This window comes from Aulonocara sp. 'chitande type north' Nkhata Bay, linkage group LG22 (genome assembly GCF_057382095.1).
Source record: "Aulonocara sp. 'chitande type north' Nkhata Bay isolate Kocher_YH1m ecotype deep benthic linkage group LG22, A_spYH_male_GT1.1, whole genome shotgun sequence".
Taxonomy (NCBI): domain Eukaryota; kingdom Metazoa; phylum Chordata; class Actinopteri; order Cichliformes; family Cichlidae; genus Aulonocara; species Aulonocara sp. 'chitande type north' Nkhata Bay.
Genome location: NC_141364.1, coordinates 20442865 through 20469838, shown reverse-complemented (window position 1 = coordinate 20469838; position 26974 = coordinate 20442865). Strand labels below are relative to the sequence as shown.

The window sequence follows — 26974 nt, the reverse complement described above, 5'->3', positions numbered from 1 at the left end:
GCCCATCCATTCTCAGAATATGAATCAGTTTAAGCGTAGACCATCCATTGGTGAATTTTTCGGTCCAAGTCTAGACTTCATGCGACACGAAGCGGCCCTAGATGACCCAGAAACTCATACGGATCCCTCTGTATGCTTGCTCTGCCCGCTGCATTCCAGCCGTGGTTCTGCCGCAGAGCTCTGTAAATACTGAGTGAGAGGTTAGCCAGCTCTCTTGCTCTGTGTTTGTGGTATTTAGCATCTCTTAGCTAAGAGGCTCTCAGGCTTAGAGCCTACTGACCCAGTAGGATAAATGAATAGATAGCCTCTCTGTCTACTATATCCCCACTTAGCTGTGCGAGAGGCTCGAGATGATTTTACATTTATAGCTGGCCACTTTTTCAGATGGCCCGACTGTGAGTAGGCATTAGTCCCTGCTGTAGTTGGATCGTGCTCACGTGCTTTGTGTTTTCAGCATCACTCGGTGCATGAATTATGGCACGTGTGCTGCAAAGATTTGCAAAATTCTCTGCTGCGTCAGTTTTTATTTCTCTCCACTGCTTGCCTGTGTCATTTTCACAGCTGCTCGTGTGTCAGTATGACCCAGGTGCTTCAACCAGGTTTTATTATGTTGTAAACTAATTATAGCTCTCCCCTGCCTAATGGTTAAAAAAACTATTATCCACTAAAAAAATAAAGACCGTTACCAAGCTAAGAAGTGCATTTCTTGTTCTCAGTGATAAAAACTCGAGGATTTAGGTTCTTAAACGTGCCCCTAAGTGTCTTGTCCACTTGGATCTTAAGTGAGCGTGAATTGATGGAAGTGCCCTAGTTTTCAGCCCTGCTCTCCCCGAACTGTGCTTTTGATTTTTTATTATCCTTTTGATGTTAGATTTGTGGAAGTCGAGAGAGAGACTTTTATGAACTTGTTTGCCTTGCACATAAAAGGCAAACACTTCATCGTACTAAAATAACGAAAAATTATTGATGCATTTATTTGACTTTCATCTGATGTAAACTCTTTAAAGTGGAGCCCCACCAGTTGCAAATGTCAGCGTTGGTTTTGGAGAACTATTACGTAAGTGGGGGGGGGGGAAGCATAAATAAAGGCCTTTTGGATACAGAGGGAGCTGCGTGGAATCTGAGGATTATTTAGATACTCGGTTGGTATCAAACCTCTTAGACCTCTGTCTGCTTGAGACTAGTGGCTCCATGCTACTCCACATGCAGCGTAACAAACCCAAATTTCTGACCAGACTGACTGTGGCCCTTCTGTTTCATTGTTGGTGCTGGTGCGAGTTTTTATTACGGTAAAGTAATGTAAGGAAAACATTAAGTTCTGCTGCATAGAGTTTAACAGTTCTTTAAACGGTCCTTTACTGGGTCTGAGAGTGTTATGTGCTGCAATAAGTAGAGTTTTTTTTTAGTAAAATGATAGAAACCAAAGTTTTCTATTATTCTACTTTTTACTTCAGCCATTTTTACACTTTAACTCCATAAAATGACCATTTCAGAGGGATTCCCACTAGTGGAAGTACTGTGGTTTAAAGGGACGAGCGCTACCTGGACAGAGTGTGCATGAGGAAGGACGCCCGCTCACCCGTGCTGTTCTCACAAGGGTGCAATTACATGTCACACAGACTTCGTCCTAAGAAGCTGGCACGTTAAAGACCGTTTAATATTCTCACATGTGCCGCTTGTCAAGTGACGTTGTTAAAAGTTTAAGGGCATGTTGGAAAACGGCTTTTCAGGGCTGCACGTTTTAAGCTCGGCAGTTATTGGATGAGATAGAAGGTAGCAAAGTCCCGAGAAGTCCTCACGAGTCCCTCAGTAAATTTAACAAGAGCTTTAGGCTCTCTTGGTTTTCTTTGGGAACTCTCTGTAAATCCAGCAGAGCTTGCTTGAAGGAATTACCCAAAAATGGCCTTTAAAAATCTTGCATTTTTGTAGAAGAGTGAATTACAGTTGAGGTGAGAAACCCGCAAACCTATTTCACCCTTCATCTCCAGTGTTGTTGTGTTTTTGTGGGTTTATCTGTCTTCATTGTTCTTCTGTTTCTAAAAGTAAATTTGAGCAATTATTATAAAGTCTGAATTTTCTTTGATTTATGTATTGGTTAAAAGCAACTCTGTTAAGACTTAATTTAATGCTTTGAAGGAAAGCAAAAAAAAAAGAGGACAATACTGTTAAAATGAGTAGCTGCAGTTTTTAAATGGTGTTTATGCCTCACAAGCCTTAACACACAAATATGAACACATTTTCAGGTATTAGCCTTTCTGGGTGCTTGCTATATTTCTTGTTGCTGCTGCGAGCTTTTTCATTTCTGGTTATTTCTGTTAATGTGAGAATAGAGGTGAGGGGAACGGTGCGATAACGCTTGGCTAAATGAACAGTATAATTAATGTATGGGCTGAGATTGTGAATTTTATCCCTTTCTGGCTTGATGCCTCTGATGTCAGTGCAGCAGGAGTGTTTTCTATTAGACAAGTCAAGGCTACATCTACAGAGATGAGATGTAGGAGTGGAGGGCCTCTCGTAATATACCAAGGTCACCAGCTCGCTCGTTCTCTCCAGGCCCGGGAACTACAAGCGCTGGATTGAAGATATGTTGCTTTATATTGGAGCTGCTTCTGGCTCTCTGAATAAATCAAAACGCGCAAGAGCGTACGAGAAGCAGAGCATTCTGATATTTCACCCTCTCGTGGTTGCATCCCTTGGATACCCAATCTTTATGTCGCTCTTTTAAAGAGTGGTTCTGATTTAGAGCTGGGCTGGGCTTTGCAGATGCACATCTGCCTGTTCAAGCAGTTTGCTGGTACTCGGGACCAGTTTAAAAAATATGTGGAAAAGCTACAAACAAAGGCCACTATTGCTCATGTTTGTGGTAGTCCTTTATCTCTGCTTCAGCAGAGGAGGGGTAATCAGACTTTGTTTTTTTGCTTCCTCCTTTTGGTGAACTCTGGTAAGACTGATGTCTTTCCAGTTCAGGCCAACCCTTTACCCAATTACTACTTGAACTTTTCACTGCAGGACTTCATGCAAGTGCATCTCCATAGCCTTTGTGTTGGTTAAATGTGTGTCATCCCACTCTCTATCCAACATGTAGGTGGAGAGCTACGCAAATGAAGACGATGTATTGGCCTAAAGACTTTAATTCCTCCTCTTTTTCTAGCATTCTTGTCAGTGTTTCTGACTCGTCTTTATCTTCTATCGTCATGTTTTCTCCATTTATACAGCTCCACATATTCATATTGCCCAGTCTCTGACCCTCACTACCCACACACTGACCAGCAGCAGCAGCATTCGTCAGGGCATCATTGCTCCAAGCCTCATTGGTCATCTCTCTTGCTGCCACTGTACAGCTCAGTAGCAGCCTGAGGTGAGTTTCTGTTGGCTCTAAGCAGCCGGGAAAACAACAAACCATAATTAGTTGTCACACCCTGATGGCAACGTTATCGCTTGTTAGAAGGAAGAAAAAATCTCAAGCAGGGTATTTGATCTGGAAAACAGCCACAGCGAAAAGAAGGCCTCCCAAAGCCTCGCTCAGGGGGATGTCGAGCTGTCAAAGAGCATCAGGTCAGATGGTGAAGCTCTTTTACCTCTTTTCCAATAGTACCTTGGCTCGGTTCAATTTGACTCTACTTTCTTTGGGCAGTTTTCTATTACAGTTGAGTACCGCCTCAATGTGCGTGGGGTCATTATTGCCAAAAGTCTCGTGTCGTCATTTGTATGTGACACAAACACAACAGTAGAGGACATTGATGGTATTTCTGCTGCAAAACGTCTACGCCTCATCCTTGAACCACAGTGTTGTTTTGTGTGTAGCTATTTCCCTCATTGCAGGTTTCAAAGATGCCGGCTTTAATTCATGTTAAGGAGTCACTCCAGTGATGACAATCTTTGGCCAATCAGTGGCACGCAGTCTGACGATGTCACATTTTCAGCTTAACTCAGCTAGCTTGTAACCCCGGACGAGTAGGCACTAAAAAGGTACCTGGTACCAGGTAGTAACACCTAATGGAAAACCATAAAGGCTGAGCTGAGCAGATACTAGTGGAGGCTGTTAAGACGGAAAGCTAATGGATGCTTGGTCCAAACTTGCCTCATCCCACCTCAGTGAACTATGAAAGACATATTAGTTTTACGTAACTGCCCAGGTTTGTTAAGTTGATCAGAAATACGTGTGAAAAACGCCTCTGTGTGTCTCTTTCTTGCCTCGTGAGCTGAGTAATTAGTACAGCATAAGAGTGCCAGCTGAGTTCACAACAAAATTAATGCATCATTGTCAAAAGCAGAGTATGCCTATGTCAAGACACCCATGTGGGAGATGGTTTTCTTTGGCAGAGACAAATATTTTGTCTTCTGTTTAGTTCTTATCAGAGTTTCTGCTTCTTGTTAGTTCTGCCAGTCACACTGTTGTGTCTATAGACACGAGTTCTTCGTGCCATCTGAGAATAAACACCGTGTTTTTTGTTGCTCTCACACTCGGCTGAATCATTGTGATGAGCTCGGGATTCTTCTGCCGTTTGTGGCTCGCTCAGATTCTCCATCTGTAAACCACCTGTCTTACCCCGTGTCACCCTGGCTGGTCTGTGCTGGCCACACATCAGAGTTTTCCATTTCCTGTGGATGTCACACGTCGACTGTGTGCTCAGCCCTTATCTTTTACCCTGCTATGTCGAAGTGAGGAATAACACATACGGCTCAGCTCGCTTGGTCACAGCATGGCTCTCTATTGAAAGAAGAGGGGTATTGTAGTGGCAGACAAGCTGGGTTTAATGTTGCCTTCGGGGCTTGTTGCTGTGTCTGTTCTTTTGTTGTCTGGAGGGGAAGCTTAACACCCAGTGTTTGTATTTTTGGTGTGTGTGTGTGTGTGTGTGTGCATGTTTGACTTGTCAAGCTGCATTTTCCAGCCCAGACAGCAAAGTAGAAGAAAGGTACAGGAAATACTGAGGGCAGTTTTACAATAATAGGGGAACTGTCAGATGCAGGACACTCTGTAAAAGCAGTGAAGGTTTGCTACATGCAAAGTGCGATTTCCCATTGGGGTTAAGAAGAGCTACTGTGGTTTGCTCTTATAGCTACTATATAGCACAAACCTCATCTGAACAGAAGGTACAAGGTGAGCCACTTCCTGTCGATATCCACGTGTAAACCAATCCTTTTCCTGTTGACAGAAAGTACGTAGACAAAGGTCAAAAAGCACAGACAGAACTACACAGCCCAATGTTATCAGATATTAATTTGCTTCCAGTGTGAATTGCAGGGCAGCCTGACCAGCTGAAACAAACAGTGTCTGTTTCCAGACACTCTGTGAAAAGATGTACAGTATGAGGGCTTGATATGCACCGATTACATCATTCCAATGACATCGCACCCACAGCAATGAAAGCCTGGCCTGTGGAATGCCCACCACTGGTGTTTTTCTTTCTCTCTTTCCTCTTCCTTCTTTTTCTGTCTCTGTTTCGCAAAAATGTGGGTTACAAGCAATTAACCCATAAAAGGCAAACATGAACCTCTGAATCCTTTGCCCCAGTTTATAAATAGCAAGACTTCAGCCTCATTTCTGCTTTTGCTGCCACTGTACCACAAGCAAAGCCCTCACCCCTCAATTTTACTACATAGCTTGACAATTATAGGGCATGGGTGAAGCCCAAATGAATAGCTTTTGTATGACTTGGGCTGGGGATGCATACAGGATGAAAGTGTTTTAGCCGTGGCCAGTCACCGCACTGCTAGGGTGGAGGCTGAGCTGGCATTGTCACTGGTTTGAGACTGACCAGACCAGGCTGAGGGCTGTCACTGGGTAAACATATTGAGGGGAGGGCATGGTTGTAGCATATGGTTAAAAAAAGATGTGGGGTGGGGGGGGTAAATAAATAATAGGAAGGGGGTGGAGAGTGGGAAGCTTAGGGCAACGCTTGGGGGTTAACAAATTAAAGGGTGAGCCCAGTGGTGGGGCACGGGGCAACTGTCAGGAGAGGGGGGAGGGCATTGTGGTGAAAGGGCGTAGTACGCCCTAAGTGGCTGGGGAAATAAGTCTAGCAGGCAAGAGAGACAACAATAACAAGCATCTTGGAGACTTTAAAAGCAACAAAAAAAAACTGCCTCATGTGGAAAATATTCTCAAAAATAAGCCTCACCATGTTTTCCGTGGCACACATGAGTTCATTGTTGTGGGTGTGTGCAGTGGTGTGACGCTGATGAACCGTTGGTGGATGGCGAAAAACATTGTGCCCCCCAACAGTGCGGTCAGTCAGTCATTCAGTGTGGCAGATAGGCAGTGACCACGCAGCAGGGAGGAAGAGAGTGTTTTGGTCAGACCAGGTCCTGAAGCCACCCAGGAGATGCTGGGTGTGTTTGCGTGTGGAATTGAGGTTTGCTTGATGTATAGCCACAGCTGGGGGACAGTGGGAGGGGATGAAGAGACAGCTGGCAGGGCAAAGGGTGAGTGTAACGAGGAGTGTGTGTGACAGCCACAGTGACTCCTTTGTTCCTACTCACTTGTGCCAGTCACAGCAAGTAGATGGCTGGTGTGTGAAGTGACTGAATCCTTTCATAGCACCTAGACCAGATACACAGTTTAGCTTTACACTCAGCCTGTGTGTGTGCAGGCAGGGTGTGTGTGACTCTATGCAACAGAGAAGTGGCAATGGCGGCAAGAGATTTCCACAGGAGAGCCCATAACCATCTTCCATAATGCCAGTGTTCCTGTAGAGCGTTTATTATGCTTGTGATGATAGTCATCAGCGCTAACATAATTGTAGCGCCAGCAACACTGAACAGTGGCGTGCTTGCTATATGCTAAGGTAATGAGTGTTGTTGAGGGCCTGTGTTCTCTCCAGAGTTATGTCTTAATAAGAGGAGTAATTTTTGCTCTGGTGGAGAGGAGTTCTGCATGTGTGTGGCTTCTGCTGGAAACGCTGCTAACGTGTGGACTGAGTTTGTCAAGGTGCAAGGTCACATGAGACGTCTTCTTCACCACACCTTTTATTAAAGCCCTCTGGTTGTGTGTTTGTGTGTGTGCGTTTGCGCGCATGAACATTTTCCAACGTTTTCATTTTCACCCGTCAGAATACCAGCAGTCTTTCAGTAACAGGCTAATGGATAGAGGATAGCTTATTGTTCTCTACTATTAAAAGGTGCTTTTTTCCCCCTCTTTGAAACCTCTACACTGAAGCATACCCTCTTCCAACACCATTTAGCTTTCCAGTGATATTTTTTTATGAGTTCAATAAGCCCTTTCAGTGCCTGACATCTTCCTGTGAGTATCTGAACCATTTATTTCAAGTAGGACAAGTAAAAATAGCCATGAATCAATCTCAAATGTTCTCGGGCTTTTTGCACATCTCAATCTAGGCTACAACCCAACAGGGGATAGAGCATTCAAAGCTGGGCAGAATAACTGGCACTTCGGTGGAGGGGCACAGTCATTAAATACATGACTGGTGGCAACAATTTGGACTTTGACATACTTTTAAAAGCCATTAAAGGTGCAGCGGCGGATTATGATTTGTTGAGTTATGATGATAATACGACCCTTTGGTTATTACATGCTTCAGTGGAGATGGTAATCCTCTGATACAATTGATTTTAGTTTAAGTGCAGACCATGTTTCCGTTAGAAGATGTATCTTTTGAAGTTAAGTGTGCAACACTGTAGCAGCTGCAGACCAAATTATCAGTTCCCCTGAAATGTCACAGTACGATACAGAGTGGTTTTTGTTCAGTGCAGGGATGAGAAGCAACGTTCAAGCGGGGGAAGAGCAATTGTTTCATGTAGGATGCACATGGTAGGAAGTTGTGTTGTTTAGGTGTCTTGTGCCTAGGTGCTATATAAATACTGTGAAAGCATAAAAACGCTCAATTGATGGAGAAATACATTTTAAAAATCAGTATGTATGCAATGTGTGCTGCCAAACGCACCCTCAGAACTTCCTTAAGATTCATTCACACATTTACAGTCAACGCCCTCAGCCACCCTCACAGCATGACCCGCTTGGGCCCTCTGTCGAACCTTAAGTCACCTTAAGAAGAAAAGGCTCTTTTAGCGCTAAAATTTCTCAGTTAACAGCAAATAGAAAATCTTCAGCTGTTGGTTGTAAGAGTGAGCTCAGTGGCCTTTATGCCCTTCCATCTGTTGGATTGCTCTTTATTTTTTATTTTTCTGACCTAGGATATACTAATGCAGGATACTAACTACATGTTGATCTTAAACTTCTTTTGCAAGTCATTTTCCTCGGTGCTTTGCATTGCATAAAAAATTTCCATAAACCTCAGCTAATACTGCTGAGGCTCTATGTAAAATGAGAGACGTTAAAAAGTGAATGTCTCATTCACATCTGTGTCAGCTTCCACATGTTCATCTGCATATGCTTGTGCTGCTCTCATTTGCTGCTCTTGTCTGGCGTTCAAAGACCTCATCCTCAAAGGGGCATGAGCGGCAGCAGCTGACTTGTATTTAACTCTGCAAACGTGCGGGCGCACAAACACACACGAACTATTTGATCTGAGCTAAAATCCAGAAATGTAAACTCTAAACGAAAAGGACACTATATTGCCAAAAATATTCAGTCACCCATCCAAATAATTGAATTCAGGTGTTCCAATCACTTCTGTGGCCACAGGTGGATAAAATCAAGCACCTGGGCATGGAGACTGCTCTTACAAACGTTTGTGAAAGAATGGGTCGTTCTCAGGAGCTCAGTGAAGTCCAGCATGGTACTGTGATAGGATGCCACCTGTGCAACAAGTCCAGTCGTGTCTAAATAGTCCAGTTGTTACTAAATATTGGACAGTCAAGCGTTCGTGGTATTATAACAAAGTGGAAGTGATGGGAATCTCAGCAACTAATCCACTAAGTTGTAGACCCAGAGGTCTGCCAACTTTTTGCAGAGTCAATCACTACAAACCTCCAAATTTCACGTAGGCTTCAGATTAGCTTAAGAACGTGTACAGAGCTTCAAGGAATCTGTTTCCATGACCAATCATCCAAACGTTACATCACCAAATGCAATGCAAAGTGTCGGTTGTTGTGGTGACGGAGACGTGTTCTCTGGAGTGATGACTCACACTTCTCCGTCTCGCAATCTGATGGGCGAGTCTGGGTTTGGTGGTTGCCAGGAGAACAGTACTTTTCTTGCTGCGTTGTGCCAAGTGTAAAGTTGGTGGAGGGGGGGTTGTTTTTTAGCAGTTGGGTTCGGTCCCTTTGTTTCAGTGAAAGGAACTCTTAATGCTTCAGCGTACCAAGACATTTTGGATAATTTCACGGCCCCAATTTTGTGGGAACAGTTTAGGGAGCGAGTTTGGTATGGAAGAACTTGCCTGGCCTGCACAGAGTCCTGATCTCCAGCTGATAGAACACATTTGAGATTAATGAGAGCAGAGGCTGCAAACCAGGCGTTCTTGTTCACCATCAGTATCTGACCACACAAATTCCCTTCTGGAAGAATGATCCAAAATTCCCATAAACACTTCTAAACGTTGTGGAAAGCCTTCCTAGAAGAGTTGTAGCTTTTACAGTTGTAAAGGGTGGACCAACATCGTATTAAACCCTATATATCAAGAATGGGACATCGCTCAAGTTCATATTCACATCAAGGAATACTTTTTACACTATAGTGCAGACTTAAAAGTACTTATATTAACTTTTTGCTTTATTTTTTTAGCATTTCCTTATTCCCATATTTCTTCAGCAAAGAACTTAGAATTGGCCAATTCCCGTGATATTTTCCATGTATATTGCTGTTGTGAAATCGGTGCAAATACTAATGACTGAAATGTAACCCAAGTGCTGCACGATTCATTTATCCATAATTTCATGTCAACTTGTTTTTGCATGGCAACAGTTCTGCAGTTGTTAGGGAGCAGCAAACAGCTCTTACCCATTAAACCAAGTGCTTCTAATTTGTCCCCACATTGCATCAGTAAATGACAAAACTGTGGTGCACGGCATGACAGGCTTTTCACAATCGGGAAACAAAAATAGAAGTAATATGTGTCTGTGTGTGTTAGCAAGAGAGAGAAAAAACAGTGTTGAATACTAAAGAGTAAAAAGCCAAAACAAAATGAGCTTTAATCAAGGAAAACTCGCATTATTTATTAGGAACTGGAAAAACTTCAGATTTTCAAACAATATTTTCCTCATTTGCGGTGGTTTCATAGGGTGGAGGTTAACACATTCACTTAACGCATGAAAGATCCCCAGTTCGAGAAAGTTAGGAAACACAGAACCACACGAGAGTTGTATTAGGAAAAGCATCCAGCATAGAAACTGGTGTCAAAGTATGCTGATCCACCCCCGCTGAAACTTACCTGTAGCAGGGTAACACTGCATGTCTGAACTTTTCTATTACCTTAAAATTATGATTAAAAGTGTCCAAAAAATCCTACCTGAGCAATGTTCAGTGTGTGTGTATGTGTGTTGTCATGCACACAAACATTGAATTCTGCGTTTGAACAACCCAATAACAGTCAATCAATGCTTCATGGGAAACTTTACAATGCAGTCTGAGTTTGAGGGAGAACATCCAGCATCTTCCTGTGTGCGCATCTGTGTGGGTCCCTCTGACGCCGACACAATACCGTCTGAAAGCAGTCCCGGTTTGTATGTTTGTCTAAATGCCGAACAAAAAGAAAGCCTTGCCTTAGCAGCTCAGCAGCAATCATTTGCAATGGAAATTCCCTGACCCGGGATGCCCAGTCCTTCACATCCCATTTGATTCAATGGAGCACATGCCAACTCTGCCAGCGCAGTGAACAAAGAGAGTTAAGCTCATAATATGTAACAAAACAGGTCTGAAAGAGCTTTCTAGTCATCAGCTTAACAGTAACCTTTCATTTTAAAACCTGAAGACTGTAGTCATATCTGTAATGCCTTTCTCATCACACTGTTAATATCTATATCTTTTTTTGTTAGTTTTTTAAATAATATGCTGTATGAGCAATTTTATAGTTCCTGTCTTTTTGTAAATGGTTAACCTAAATCTGAAATCATCTCAAACATACCTCAGCAGATAATAAGGCAGCCAGTCCTCCTTTTGTTCAGTTGTTTGTTACCTCGCCACACTCCACCTGATGAGTTGTTCAAAGCGTCCACGACTAGTTCTGGTTCTGTAAGTCAGCGTATGCTCTCACTGTTGTGACAGCTTTTTTCTTTTGCTGCTGAAAAAGATGTAGAACACCAGCACCTTTCAAAGCATCACAGTCAAACATTCCAGTATGTGAACAACAGTAATAGGAATAGGATGGTTATATCATCAGATCTAACTTGTGGACCAGCGTGTAAGGTGCAGAGCTGTTCAACTGTGGCTGTTCAGGCACACATTCGCTAAAAATGAAAGGATTTATTTGAAAGCTGGGCTTGAATGGTGTGTTCGCTCCTGTTTGTGTATGATGCAATGCAACAAGTAATTTTTTTGTTTTGTTTTTTATATTTTTCAGTGACCACTCATAAATCTGTTTCTTTTGTCATGGTTTAGGCATATAACCAAAGATATTTTAAAGCGCACATGAAGTGGGTGCAGTTGTTTCTCATTTAGCCATAGACGGTGTAAAAGATGATGAGAGGGGCGGGTCTGACTGTGAAACTGCTTGCTCATTGGCTAACAACTTGTCAATCGCAAGTCGTTATCCAAGGCAGCTATTTTTTTTATTACCCCTCAGCCATAATCATGTATTATCATCACTCTGCTGGGCGGGAGAGCGACGTGGACACTCAACTTTGTGAGCACGAGAACGAGACGATGTAGGATTTTCAAATTCGTACCACAAGTGCTTCTATTAAAAATCTTAGACGAGTTTGAATCACAGTGACCTCAGCCTCAAGGTCAAGGTCAGAGGTCGAGTTTTTTTTTCTGTTTTTTTTTTTTTTTAATCTTCTGAATCCAATAAAAGTCAAGACGGAAGTTACAGAGGATCTTCAAATTTATACCACATCTACTAGAAGGCTGAAGTGTAGCATTAGCAGCCGTCAGTGTTTTTTAGTATGATATAAATGCGTGACTGAGGCCATAAACTCAGCAGGAAAGTTCTGACTGAGGTCAAGTCAGAAAGTCTTTTCCCCATAGACTTTTATGGGACCAGAAGACGTGTAGCAACTACAGCTGTCGCCATCCAGTGGCCTTCAGATAAAATCCAGGTTTAAGCTACGTCCGTGTTTTACACGGTCAGCGTATATAGTGTAAAAGAGTGAACTTTACACCGTTATACTTTTTCAGCCTAAGGCCTCAATTTTACTCAGCTGCAGACAAGAAGAGCTGGAGATCAGATGGCCGAGTAGTTATTAGTCCTGTTGTACTTCTTTGAAGTCTGCCACTTGAGCAAATATGTACTTGGTGCATTGTAATATAAATTCTCCACGGAGAAGTGTGCGCAGTCACAATAACACACACGGGCACGCCGAGATCTGCACGGACCCTCACGTTCAACATCTGATTAAATCTACGTGATGTGGAGGCGAGCAGACATGTAATCCCTCCCTTACCTGAACCACAGGGGTTATAGAAGAGAAAGTTTGCTCTAAGATAATTTAGAAATCAGGGTCAGAGGAAAGAATGAACCGTCTTTTATTTCTTTAAATCAGATTCGAGTCATTTGTTTTTTTTATCCCTCAGCCGTAAAAGGCTGTTGGGGTATTGTCATCACCCTGCCTTGCAGGCGGGCGACATGGACACCCAAGTTTGTGAATGAGAGTTTCAAATTGATACCATAGGTGTGTCTACTAAAACTCTTGGACAAGTTTGACTCTCAGTGACCTTGACGTTAAGGAGGTAGAAAAACCTTGTGAATGCAATAACTTGAGAACAAGGCAATGTAGGATTTTGAAATTGATACCATGCATGGATCTACTAGGAGGCTGAGAGGTACCACTGGTCAGTATTTTTAATGTCCTGGTGACCATTGAAATCAAAGTTAATGTAGACATTTCCTTAAATAAAACTGCCCACACAAGAGATAATACCAATATGGCTGGCGAATGGTGAGACTTGCTTCTGAAATACAATACATGGTATTAAGTAGTTGTTGTCAGTAACCTCAGAACAACCAGAACATTCTCTACTTTGCACATTTTCAAGCAGCAAAAATAAAATATAGTAGCAGAAAGATGAGCAGTTTAAAGTTATGCTTATATTTCCTGGTTACAGTATCTTCATCTGTCCTCGTTGTTTCTGTTGGCAAGGTGGGCTGCGTGACACATTAAGACTAACACTCACAGTAATTAGCATAACATTGCCATACTGCCCGTGCTCTAGGGCAGTGCCGCTCTCTTTTCTCTCCAAAATGAGTGAAACTAAGCCTTTAGCTACAGTATTGTTCTTGCATAATCCCCTCTGCTCTATTCTGAGGTGTACACTTAGCTCACGCCTGGTCGGCAACAGTGCGTGTGCTCTGTTTTTGCAGCTTCGTAGGATCCTGAGTGTGCAAGTAACTTCCCAAAGCATCTGTCTTTTCTGTTTGCTGTTTAGCACACAGAAGCCGTACCAACACTTCCTTCCTTACGAGCAATGATAATCCTGTTGAGAGATGAATACCCTTCAAGAGCAGTTTTCACTTAGCTGCGAAGAGATAACTACCGTCTGTGTTTTATGAATGAGAAACCTCACAGAGGAGGCTATAAAAGACAAGTGCGATGTCTGTTGTCTCCAGCTTGTGTGCGCTGCTTGTGGTTATGTATGCATGTTTTCCGTAATAACCTTTTGTCCGGTGCATTTCTTTCCTGCTGTCTGGTGTATAATTTTAGCATTTTAGGAACACAAATTTCAGGGCTGATTATTGCTAAACTGCACATTTGAGAGACTGCTTTAGCCTGACCTTGTTGAACGAATTTTGAAGAACGTTTTACCTTTTTAAGATATTTTTTTAACACGACAGGAAGCAATTTAATTATCCAATTGCTGCTTTTGTTAGGATTTTTTTATGACCTCAGTGGCAGTTTCAATGAGCCAGATTAGCTGGCATTTGGAAAAGCTGAGTTATTGATTTGCCCTCCAGAAACGAGGGTTGATTGGTAACATAGCCTGAAACTGGAGCTTGTTATAACTTGTTCCCTGTCCTAAATTCGGTTGGTCGGTTGTTTTTTCAATGAAGGCCAGTTTCATAACCTCAACCGTGTCAGTGTTTTAAAATAGGCAAAATGTTTACGTGGTTGTTTGCTTCTCTAAAATGCGCCCACCTAGAGCGAGGGGTGGGAGGGTTGTGTGATAGAGAGGTGCTCGGATGCGCTCAGTGTTCTGCTAGAGTAGTCAAGGTCACTGTATGATGGAGGCGGGTTTAGATTTTTTTGCTTGTGAATGAAAAATGCTGCGCTGGTTTCCTCCCTGTGTTACAACGCCTTCCACCTCCTCCAACACATACCTCGCACGACAATGGGACTATAGACCTAGTTCTATAACTTCCCTTTCTATCCAATCGAAAAGCACCATAGACCCCCGCCTTGGTCATGTGACCTGACAGGGTTTTGTTGTGTGCCTACCATCCCCACTAAACACCCTCCACACACACACACACACACACACACACACACACACACACACACACACACACACAGATGGGGGTCAAGGGAACTTTTTCAGGATGGCTTGTTCCTTGAAGCGTGGCCCCTGAGGCTCCAGCCCTTTGTTGTCTGCAGTGATCAGTCAGAGGGGAGCTCTGCTCAAACTCTTTCTGCCCCAACTCTCTGCCGCTTTTGAAGCATTGCACTTTAATGCTTTTCTTCATCACACACAGTTGTGGCTTTGGCAACTGTTACACACATTTTTATGGCGCTGAAGAAGAGATTTCATATTTGGTTTTGTCAACAGCGAACGGACATTTACGTTTCCGCAGTGGTTTTTTGATTTATTTCTTTATTTTTGAGCCAAAAGTTTGTTTTACCTCAGTTTTTAAAAATGTAAAAGACAGAAAGACAAAAGAATATATTTTGTATTAGATTTACATGTGATGTTCTTTCTCTTGATATGAGAGACTTAGAAAATGGTCATTGGTCACATTTGTTAATACTGCTATGATTGCTGCAACATAATTGTAGTACGCCTAATTCACAAATGTAAACTCACATTTATAAAATACGATCATACAAATACGAGTTTGGCTGGCTTGAGAAACTGAACGACACTTGGTCTAAATACACTAACAGCATCCAAAGTATTATCCTTCTTGTGTAATTCTGAAATATACCTAACCATTTTTGTTAGATGTTGGATAGGCTCAAATGTTTGCAATGGCTAACGTGTAATACTTAACCTCATGTAATGTAACTAACATTGTGCCTTGTAGTAACTATAGTAGGCTACTCGGCAACCATCCAAACATTTCATTCAGTGTCCTGCAAACAAAATATAATATTAGCATCTTCTCTTTTCAGCTGTTGTTGATTTTTTTTTTTTTTTTTTGTTTGCAGAATTGCTTTTTTTTGTAAGATTCTATATTTGTTTTGTTTTGTTGGTATTGAATTGGGTATTAAGAATCGTGTAATTCTGTTGATCCCAACTACTAAATTTCTGTTATGAAGACATCCCTACTCCCCACTTGATAGTCATCATGGTATCACATTTGGGCCGTTATTGTAAAGTGATTTATCTAAATGAACTGCATCTATATCCTCACAAGTCAACTCTAATAAACACAGCATAAAGACTTCACTGAATTTTCCCCAAATAGGTTTTTAAACAGTCTTCTATCTCCCATAGATTTCAATTTCTTCAGGTCTTTGAGTGCTTTATCTTATATTGTCTCACTAAGCAGTTAGTTAGCTTGTAATAAATAACTTGTTATATGTCTGTGCTGCAATTATTACATACTGTAAAAAGTCAGTCGGCACCATTGTCAGGGTTTGTTCAACATCAAAGGTTTGAGATTATAAGACTCTAGCAACTACATTTTTTTCCCTTTCTTTGCTTACACCCCGTGAGTTTTCTGTGGAGCCGTTTATTTCTAATAAATATATTTAGAACATGACATTTAAATAGTGCTTGTGCATTTGAATACCTTACCTAAAGCCATTTTTACTGTTATGACTATAAATGTAGTCACATCAGTAGTAGTCAATCTGTCCCTTTAAGTATCCAGCCCCCTCTTTCCTGCTTCATTCTAACAGTCCAAAATATGTAAGTTGATTACACCCCAGACCCTGCGGGCCTACAGCCAGACCAGCCACTGGAGACTGGAGACATGCATAGCATAACTGACATTTTTATCTCTTTAACCAGAATCTCTAGCTGAGGTAATTTAAGGTTCAGAAACCGCTGTTATCAACCTCAGGATTTCATTGAGGTCCGTTTAAAAATCCCGATGGTGAAGTCTGAACCGACCACTGGTTGAGTATGCGGAATTTTCTTTGGAGGAATTTGTGATGGTACTGTGTTTTTATAATAATTCTAAGCATGCATCCCATTATTATTACTAAGGGTCTAAGCCTGCCTTCCACTAAAGTAGACGTTAAGGTCTCTTTGCTGATTGCACACGTCAGCAGTGGTAACCATCCGGCACACTGATGGGTTTCAACCCAGCTGGATCCCAGCAAACTTAATGTTTCCTACTGCTGCGACAGATTACAAGTTTGGATCTACTTTTAAAGACAATATTGGATCACAAAGTATTTCCATAACTCAGTCCTACTGTTCTGTTCTGTTTGGAATAAATAAGCTGTGGAGACTGTGTGTTTGACCTGGAAAGGCTGCTAAGAAGCCCAAGAGCAGAAGGTCACTCTCACACTCTCGCACACACTTTTTTTCCTGTAGCCAGCAGTGGAAAGGCTTCCGGGGTAAACACCTAATTGCGCGCCTCTTTTCTGTTTTAAAGCTCTCACCGCCGACCTTGGTGCTGACTGATATTGAGTTATGTAATGGGCGAGGATGGCATGTTATTTTTAAATCTACAGAGAAAAGGGATTGTGTTTGAACAGAGCACATCGCCTATTGTGTATCAGTAAGGAAAAAAAACAACGTGTAATAGTCACCTTATGCAACACCCTTGACAACGCGCACTGTAAGTGCTGATTTAAATATACACACAGGGGTATTTTTGATGATGCAGATCATGTTTCATAAGCGCTTACATATCCTAAAATATCACACTTTCCATTTAGATTGATCACAGAGCAGTGAGGAACCTCATTCATGATCAGTGGGTCACCATATTTATCTGTTCACTTCTCAGCAGTTTATGATGCATGGATGCTGTAAACACCTGATATAATTAGATAAATAAATACATTCAGTCATTACTCATTACATTGGTAAAGAGATGAAGGTACATACTAGAGATGGCACGATACCACTTTTTTATGTCCGATACCGATACCGATATCATAAATTTGGATATCTGCCGATACCGATATGAATCCGATATAGTGTTTTTTAATCAACAAAACTGTTTTTTAAAATATCTTGCTGCATTTTGCAAGTCTGCAAGTTCATACTCAAGTTTAAAACAACAACTACACTAAAGCTATTCTGTTATACCTGTATACAAAAAAAATATTTCATAGTTCAGCAATACTGATCAATCTAATAAACTTAGACCTACACCATCCTCCCTATTCTGGTATTTTAAAGAGTACTTAGCGTAAATATTAAGCAACCTAACTAATAGGGTTCCAACTCCCAGCAACAACAAACATAAATAAATAAAAAATAAGGAACCACCCCTCACGCGCCACCTCATGATGCTTAATCGACGTAATCAACCTTAATTTGATGCAGTGTGAAAAAAAATGCACAGAAATCAATTATTTTTCAAGAAATATTAAATAGATTCAACATCTTTCTTCAACAAAATTGCAGACTGCACAGATGGTACCTTCCCAAAGTAAAAAGTACTATAGCTTACTAGGGTATATATATTAGACTTAATAGTCACTATATACAGTAATTGACTTCTATTCATTTTACATCAAATTAAAACTTTGGGTGTCAGATAATTATTTATTAAAAGCTCGACATTTTAAATGAGAATAAGAAAGAAAAGTATGTCTTTGTGCCCCCTTTTCCCTGTTCATGCCCTATCGGCCCCCCTGGCTAAACTTTGCTAGATCCGCCCCTGCTCAGTTACCAGCGTCAGCTATGTAGGAAAAGATCCTCGAGTAGAAACTAATATTAAATACATTCTAACAACAGCTTATCAAGCTTAAACGTGCTGCTGTTGTTCAGCCGCTGGTTTCCTCTTTCTGGTGCAAAGTGGGCCAAAAACAAACAAGAGAGACGGACTCGCGACAGAAAAGCCGATCAGCTGATCATTTAAGCAGTTTCACGATTGAAGTAGCAGCAGGAGAGGCAGTCGCTTGTTAAGCTTAAGGCAGGAATGCTTTACAAACATTCAGAGATGGACTTACACACTTGCTTTACTTCTCTCGGGGATAACTTTGTCGGAGATGAAATGCCGGGTTGCTAGCGAAGCTCCACATGCTATCCAGACCACCGACAGGTCCGGCATGCCACAGCCGCTCTATCACGTGATGCATACTGCTCCGACGTGCTAACGTTCTGAGGTGAGTTACAGCGTGTTGCAAGTTTTGTGAGGTGCTTTCGTGATATTTAATGGATCGGATTACATTTTTTATTTTTCTCCGATATCCGATCCAGTAATTTAGGTCAGTATCGGACCGATACGTAATATCGGATCGGTCCATCTCTAGTACATACATAGCAACTTTTTGCATCTGTTATCGGGCCACTTCTCATTTGTTTGTCTATGTTTTAGAGTTGTGTTTAAAAGTATAATCATGGGAAGGAAGATTCAGAGCAAAATGTTAAATCCCCAACCAGTTGTTGAGTGGTTGCTGGTAGCTGGTAGATGAATTTGATTGCAAAGAGGTATACAGTGCTGCACCAAAAATCTCCTTGCAGTTGCTCTGGTTGCTAGACTGATTGATGCGGTTGTGACACCAGTTTGTCTACAAACGCTAACCAACCACCAAGTGGTAAGTAAACTTAAAAAACTGCAACACAAACCAGAACTGCCACCCTGTTTGCAACCAATTTCACCCAGTGACACCCAGCAACCACTTGCAAAACCGTCTGGCAAAAACTGTTTTTTTCCTGACAACCAGAGGTTACCGGGAGATCACTGGCCAGTCTCCAGACCTGTGTAATTGAGCCTTCATATGATACGCTGTGTTAGCCTTGTTCAGTTAGTGCACTGAACAAGGCTAACACAGTACAGTGCATGACTTACTTTCTTAAATTCCAACATTGCCTTTTCATCCTCAGTTTAAAGTTGGCATGGGTTAAGCGCCTGAGCCATTTGCATTATTAAAATGTAACTGTGTTATTTTTTTTTTTCATGCATTACAGATAGAGAAAGGGCAGATGATAGAGTGACTGATGGTCTGTGAAGAGTGCTGACTGCAGCATTGTGCAGACAGATAACGATATGGGCAATTAAAACAATTTATCATTATACACAAAACAATAGTGTACAAGTGAGTTTCAATTACGCCAGAGTTTAAGAAACTTTTAGTTAACATAAATATTTGACCTTTCCCATTTTGAGCTTAAAAAAATGATATAAATAAACTTTTTAATACTAACTAAGCTCAATTTGTAATAATTTCTTCCTTTGTGTCACAGTAACCCTGTTAATTTAAATAATAGTGGGCACTTACTTACAGTTACTCATATTAAAATGAGAATACTGGTTATTAAATGTATTTGCATAAGGCTTTAGTGGTGACCTTTTCTCGATAGCTTGAGATTTGCCCCATAAGACTTTATTAATAAATTGAGCAGAGCATCACTCTGCACTCTCTTATCTGCATGTGGGTTGTCAGTCATCCAGGTCATGGCACTGCCTGTATCACTGAGAGGTGTGAACAGGGCAACCTCCAAGAGGAGAAGCCCACTATGGGTTAAATACCTGGGGCTCTATCAGTTTTTAAAATGAATGAAATGTGAACCTAAAAAATAAGCCGACTTGCCTCCATTTCAGTCGCATAAGACTCTTATCTGTGTCAACACGCCGATAATCAAAAACCCCAATGCACAATGGTGTCACTGCTCACTTTCTTCACATAAAGGGAATAAATAAAGCCTGAGAAAATAAACTGTAAGCATAATGGAACAAACATAAAACAGTCATGAAAACAGAACAGGCATAATTATGAACTGCAAGCTCTGAGCTTCCTTGACATGCACGCTGCAATATTAATAGATAAGTGCAGACTCTAGCAGACAAACATCTTCTTCCTGTCTTTCTTGATCATATTAAGTGCAGTAAGTGCTTGCATGCATATTTTTCTCAGCCTGACTGTGTTTAGATAAAAGAGCTGAATGCTTTCCTGACTACACATTACTGACACAAGACATCCATCCATCCATCCATTTCCTTCCACTTATGCGGTCCAGGGTTGCAGGAAGGCTGGAGACTATTCCAGCTGTTCTATCAAGGCAGAGTACACCCTGGACTTATCACTCATCTATCACAGGACCAAGATGCACACACTTAGACTGAATTAGGAAAAAACAAACAAACAAACAAAAACCACTTTTAATTGGTATTTAGATTATTTGGGTTTACAGTACACCTGTCTGGTGTGCTGCACACACAGGTTTAGTCAATTGCCCCTGAACCTGTGTGCTATTACTACTGTCAGACAAGCAAGGAGTCAGCAGCACATTAGCGTGTGCAACGATGTTCCAGTCATTGTTATTCATAAGATAATAAGTGGATACTTGCACAAAACTTGGCAGTGAAACTCAGCTAAAACACTGTATTTACATTTGACATTTTCTGCATTAAAATACGCCCAGTTGCGTTTGGACCAATTAAGGAGCTGCTGTCGAAAATTTTGTTCCTATTAATTTTGCTTCTGTGGTTTTGCAGACTGTTGCTGTTTCTGCTTCTGCTTCTTTTTCTGGCGGGTCACTTTAGGGGTCACCACCACAGCAGATCGTCTGTCTCCGTCTCATCTCCACCCTCAATATTCTCTGTGGTCTAATCGGTTGATGACACACTGCTTTAAAAGCGTCATTTGTAGAAAAATAATGACGACTATATTTTTGTGTTCTAATAACATTACTTTGATTGACGCTGTCATCGCGTAACTGTAGATTATTGTTTATCTTGATGGTTTACAGACCTAGCATATGCATGCATGGAGCATTGTTAATGATGATAAGGACTGGCAAGATGTAATTCATTTCTTTGTCCAGTAAGAATGGTCTACTGGTGCACGATAACTCCATTACAGGTTATCTCTCTTTGCATTTTATCTAGTTTAGAGTCTAAAGCAGGAAGTCTGTCTTTCTCAGTGCCCCGTTCAAACCCCAGGACTTTCCTCTTTTCTTTTTCTTTTTTTTTTTTTTGCAGGCTAATAGCTTGTGTTCATTTACGGCTGTAGTTTGATCATGCAAGTGAAACGTGTTACTCTTCTTAAGTGGAATAAGTGTGGATGTGGCTTTGAATAATAGATGAACCCCCGAAGTGTTATGGAATTATCTTGGCCTGACAACCTCCTCTGCAAGCACAATGTGGGAATGTGCCGATTCATTTTATGTTTAAAAAAGAGAAAGTCTGTGAATAAGAAAAGAAGCTTTTGAAACACCAGTCAATTGGATGACGTCAGCACCTCCCTGACTTTATTTAAAACCTGCATTTGCTTTAAATTTTCAGTTAACGCTTTGATCTACAACCATGTAGAAAGAAGTGCATCCACAAGCTCACATTCCTCGCAAACAGTGGTTATCTAGGCCATGGTCATAGAGCTGCTGACTGATATCCAGCTCCTGAATTTTATAAACAGTAACACTTGTTTTGAATATTTGCCCATGTGTTGTTGTTAATCAACATCTTGCTGCTATGTATGTGAAAACTTCTGTTTACTTTTCAGAAATAGGTCAGCATAGCTGGTAAATGAAACAATCAGCTTTAAATTATTAGTATTCTAATATGCCAAATTCTTTGTTTTTCCGCTGAGTAATAGCTGATTTTAAGCTCTCACAGTACTCTGCAAAAGTCTAGTCCATAGTTCTCCAGGCTTCATGAAGGACAGTCAAAGCTTTTCTTTGGATGCTGGCTGCTTTTTGTTCTGTTCTCCATTCTGATGATCCCACACTGCTTAAATAATGTTGAGGTCGGGGCTCTGGGGAGACCAATCCATGACCGATAGTGTTTCAGTGTGTGTTTTTATATCCAGCTATGCTTTTTCTGCAGTCTCTGTGTGTTTGGGATCATTGTCATGCATGTAAACTCTTCATCACCTCCATATATACCAGTGACAATTTGAATCAGACAGTTCAAACTTGGTTTCATTACTCCATAAGACTTGTTGCTGTTGATTTTCAGTTCAGTTCTTGTGTAATTTAGCATACCTCATCATTTTCTGCCTGTTTCCCTTCTTTGACAGTCACCCTTCCCCTGACACTATTTCTGATGAGGCTTCAGTGCACAGATCAACTGAAGGGCCACATGTATCCGGTGTCAGGTCTTCACTGGATTTTCCCCTATTTTTTAATTTTCAGCTACTGTTAAGATAAGATAAGATAAGATAGAACTTTATTAATCCCTCGGGTGGGTTCCTCTGGGAAATTCGACTTCCAAAAAAAGCACAGCAACGACCGAAGTTACAGTTACAGAACTGTTATATATATATATACACACACACACACACACACACACACACACACACACACACACACACACACACACACACACATATATAAATACAGAGACAAATATAAATAAAATATACAAAGGGGATAAATAGAATAAATAGGAATAAAAAATAAAAATACAAGTGAATTGCACATTTCAAGTATTGAGTCTATTGCACTGTTGACTATTTACAAAAAGTATTGCACAAGGTATTGTACAGTGAGGTGCAGAGGCACTGCAGCTTAGTTGTTCCCCCCTCCTTTGTCCTCCTGTTTCCCCTCCCTCTCCCCTCCAGAGAGGAGTTAAACAGTCTGATGGCGTGTGGGACAAAGGAGTTTTTAAGTCTGTTAGTTCTTGTCTTGGGGAGAAGCAACCTGTCACTGAACAGACTCTTCTGATTGTTTATGGCCGTGTGCAGAGGATGCCCAGCATTGTCCATAATGTCCATCAGTTTCTTTAATGTCCTTTTCTCTGCCACTGTCACCAGAGTGTCCAGCTTCATGCCGACCACAGAGCTAGCCCTCCTGATCAGTTTCTCCAGCCTGGATGAGTCCCTCTTTGCTGTGCTGCTCCCCCAGCACACCACAGCATAGAAAAGTACTCCAGCAACCACTGACTGGTAAAACATCCTCAGGAGCTTCCTGCAGATGTTAAAAGACCTCAGCCTCCTGAGGAAGTACAGTCGGCTTTGGGCTTTTTTATACAGGTGCTCTGTGTTGCATGACCAGTCCAGTTTATTGTCCACCCACAGCCCGAGGTACTTGTACTTGTTGACCACCTCCACCTCCTCCCCCTCTATCTGAACTGGCAGTGGACCTTCTCTGGACCTCCCGAAGTCCACAACCAGTTCCTTAGTCTTTGAGGTGTTGAGTTGCAGGTGGTTTGTGTGACTCCATGCGACAAAGTTCCTCACCAGACTTCTGTACTCCTCTTCCTGATCATCCCAGATACACCCCATGATGGCCGTGTCATCTGCAAACTTCTGAATGTGGCATAATTCAGAGTTGTAGCAGAAGTCAGAGGTGTACAGGGTGAAGAGAAGAGGGGACAGCACAGTTCCCTGTGGTGCTCCTGTGCTGCTGACCACTGTGTCAGACGTGATGTCCTTCAGCCTGACGTACTGTGGTCTGTCGGTGAGGTAGTCGGAGATCCAAGCCACCAGGCAGGGGTCCACCTCCATCCTGTTCAGTTTTTCCTGAAGCATACAGGGCCGGATGGTATTAAAGGCACTGGAAAAGTCAAGAAACAGGATCCTGACCGTGCCTTTTCCCCCATCCAGGTGTGAGTGGGCTCTGTGTAGGAGGTACAGGATGGCATCCTCCACTCCGACACCCACCTTGTATGCAAACTGTAGTGGGTCCTGGGCATGTTGTACCTGTGGTCGGAGGAGGTTGAGGAAGAGCCGCTCTAGAGTCTTCATAAGATGTGACGTCAGTGCCACCGGTCGGAAGTCATTCAGCTCATTGGGCCGGTTCTTTTTGGGGACCGGGACGATGCAGGATGTCTTCCATAGGGCGGGCACTCTCCCCAGTCGCAGACTGAGGTTGAAGACTCGTTGTAGCGGCTCCCCAAGTTCAGCAGCACACGCCTTAAGCATCCTAGGACACACCTTGTCTGGGCCTGCTGCCTTTCTGGGGCGAAGCTTCCTCAGTTGCCTCCTGACCTGATCCACTGTGACACTGGGAGATGTTTGGGAGGAGGGGAGGGGGGGAGATGTCTTGCTGCTGAGAGAGGGATTGGAGGAGGGGGGTGTCATGGTGTCAGGAAGGGGGGGAAGCGAGGGAGGCAGGAGAGTGGGGAGAGGACTCTGTAGTGAAGGTGAGGGTGAGGGTGGGGGGGTTGTGGGCTGGTCAAACCTGTTGAAGAAGTTGTTGAGTTCGTTTGTCTTCTCCACAGTCCCCCCCACTGTGCTTTTCTTGGTGTTGTGGCCTGTGATGGTTTTCACACCATTCCAGACCTCCCTCATATTGTTCCTCTCCAACTTCTGCTCCACCTTCCTCCTGTAGGTGTCCTTTGCTTCCCTCAGGCAGCGTTTCACCTCCCGCTGTGCTGCTTTCATCTCCTCCTTCACTTTGCTCCTGAAAGCCTTCTTCTTCATGTTGAGGACAGCTTTGACTTCCTGTGTGTTACCCACGGTTTGTTATTAGGATAACACCGTACCGTCTTAGCAGGGGCGACTGTGTCCACACAAAAGTTGAGGTAGTCTGTAAGACAGTGTGTCGCCCCCTCTATGTCCTCACCATGTGGGCTCAGGAGCACATCCCAGTCTGTGGTGTCATAGCAGTCTCTCAGAGCATCCTCCTTTTCTGGGGTCCATCTCCGGATGGAGCGCGTTGTGACAGGCTGCCTTTGGACGAGGGGTGTGTATTGTGGCTGTAGGTAAACCAGGTTGTGGTCTGACTTCCCTAGTGGGGGGAGGGGGGTGGCTCTGTATGCATCTCTCACATTAGCATACAGTAGGTCAATTGTCCTGTTGCTCCTTGTGGGACAATTCACAAACTGGTGAAAAGCAGCCAGAGTAGAATCCAGTGTGGCATGGTTAAAGTCTCCAGATATAATAATGAAAGCCTCGGGGTTTTGTGTCTGAAGTCTTGCTGTGACTGTGTGTATTTTCGTCTGGTATAAACAGTTATTTATAGTTACTTCTTCTTTTGTCCTCTGTTTGTCCAGCTTCCTCAAAATTATTGAGGGCGCTCGGCAAACCATCCAAAAAACATACAAGTTTTTTAAGTGTACAAGCTTTTTAATAATAATAGGGAATCACCTTTTTGGTGTTAAAATACTATTTTATGCCTGTGAAACATTGTTATTTTTGAGACTGTTAGTAAATTCAGGTAAAAAAGTGGGGGGAAAATAAATGTATGTGATAGGCTGCTAGTTACAAAAGTCCCCAAAGATAGACACAAAACTAGCTCATCCCGTGGAGTTATGTGCTCTGATGTGCTTCAGTGTTAAGTGGCTTAATTTAAAAGACAAACAAAAAAAAACAACCTCACAACATTAAACTGACAATGCTCTGGTAGGAAAGTGAGTAAAAAAGGCTTTTTGAAAGTCTGCAGAACTATTGCTCAAGACCACTTTTTAAAAGAATTTCAAAAGCTTTTGGCTTTTGAAATTCTTTTAAAAAACCAGCTAAGGCTGAATGGCCCAAGACTAGAGCCACAAACAGAGGAGACTGCTTCAGTCAGTCTGCTGCTTTTGGATAAACTCGACACATTTCAGATCTAACACAGAGATCATAAAATCAACTAACCAAAAAAAAAAAATGTATGTGTAAACATTGCAGCAGGTCAATCAAGAGTTTTGAGTATCGACCCCCTCGTCACTTACATGCTTAAATTTTGGGTGGTACCATTTAGCGCCTTTTCTGTTCTGTTAACGAGGAACATTTACGGGCGGCTTAAATTCTTGTTCATCATTACGTAAACGTCTCAAAACACTTGCACAAAATAGTTTACTGAAATGCTGTCTGTCCACATGCTCAGAAAGGTCCGAGCATAAATATTTCCACCTCGTTGTGGTTTTTTTTCTTTCTTTTTTTCTTCCTTTTTTTGAGGTTGTGTAGGTTTGGACTTTTTGTTCCATTTTGGAAGAGAGATTTGCATATTAACTGCATTTGTGGAAATATGCCAAAATGAGCTCGTTAGAGTTTGACTTCAGATCATAAGACTTTTAACTCTGAAAGAATGGGGTGGTGTAATTTCTTCAGTAGTGTTGTGCAGTTTTTGAGTTTTAGTCAGCAGATGGTGACATGGAAGAAATGTCACGTTCGCCAACCTCGACAGATATGTCGTAGCATCCTGGATGAATCATGAGGGCTTAAAGCGACTACAAAGTCAGGACATTCAAGGAGGAGTTTAGATAGTTTGGACAGATTAATAAAGCTCTGGCGTGCTTCTCTCTTTGCTAGCTTTCGTCCCTCTGTCACAGTTTGCTGACAGTCGGAGTATATCCCAGATATTCTTAGCTCTATAGCCAGGACATAGGTCCTCTAAATATTTTCACTTCCTCAGGTCAGGATAGTTTCCAAGTTAGGCTCTGACGGCACGGCCGATCACATGACCGCTCATTTCGCATGCAGGCCTGTCATCTTGGTCATATTTCCGTGTCTTGGAACATGAAAGACTTAAATGAGGATATGATATATTTCAATTGGCATGTTTTGTTTTCACCGCTGTGGCTGAGCTGAAATGTTTTCCCGCTTGGGCGCTCGCCTTTCGGAGGCTCCCTGGAAGAACCGAGAGTCCCGACTGTTTGTATTTATGGGGCTGACTCTAACCAAAGTTGACCTCAGCCTGGGTGGAGCAAACATCTGTTTTTTGTATGTGTCGCTTGCACAGATGGCCTGTTAAGCTCTCAGCTGGAGATGAAGATGTCATCGTCTTGCACAAGCTGTAAATGTTTAA

General features: G+C 42.2%; 1 protein-coding gene across 4 annotated transcripts in view; it reads left to right on the top strand.

Moving 5' to 3' along the window:
* elmo1 (engulfment and cell motility 1 (ced-12 homolog, C. elegans)) overlaps positions 1 to 26974 on the top strand; it is a 105607-nt gene that overhangs the window by 4271 nt on the left and 74362 nt on the right. The gene's annotated exons all lie outside the window — the stretch shown is intronic.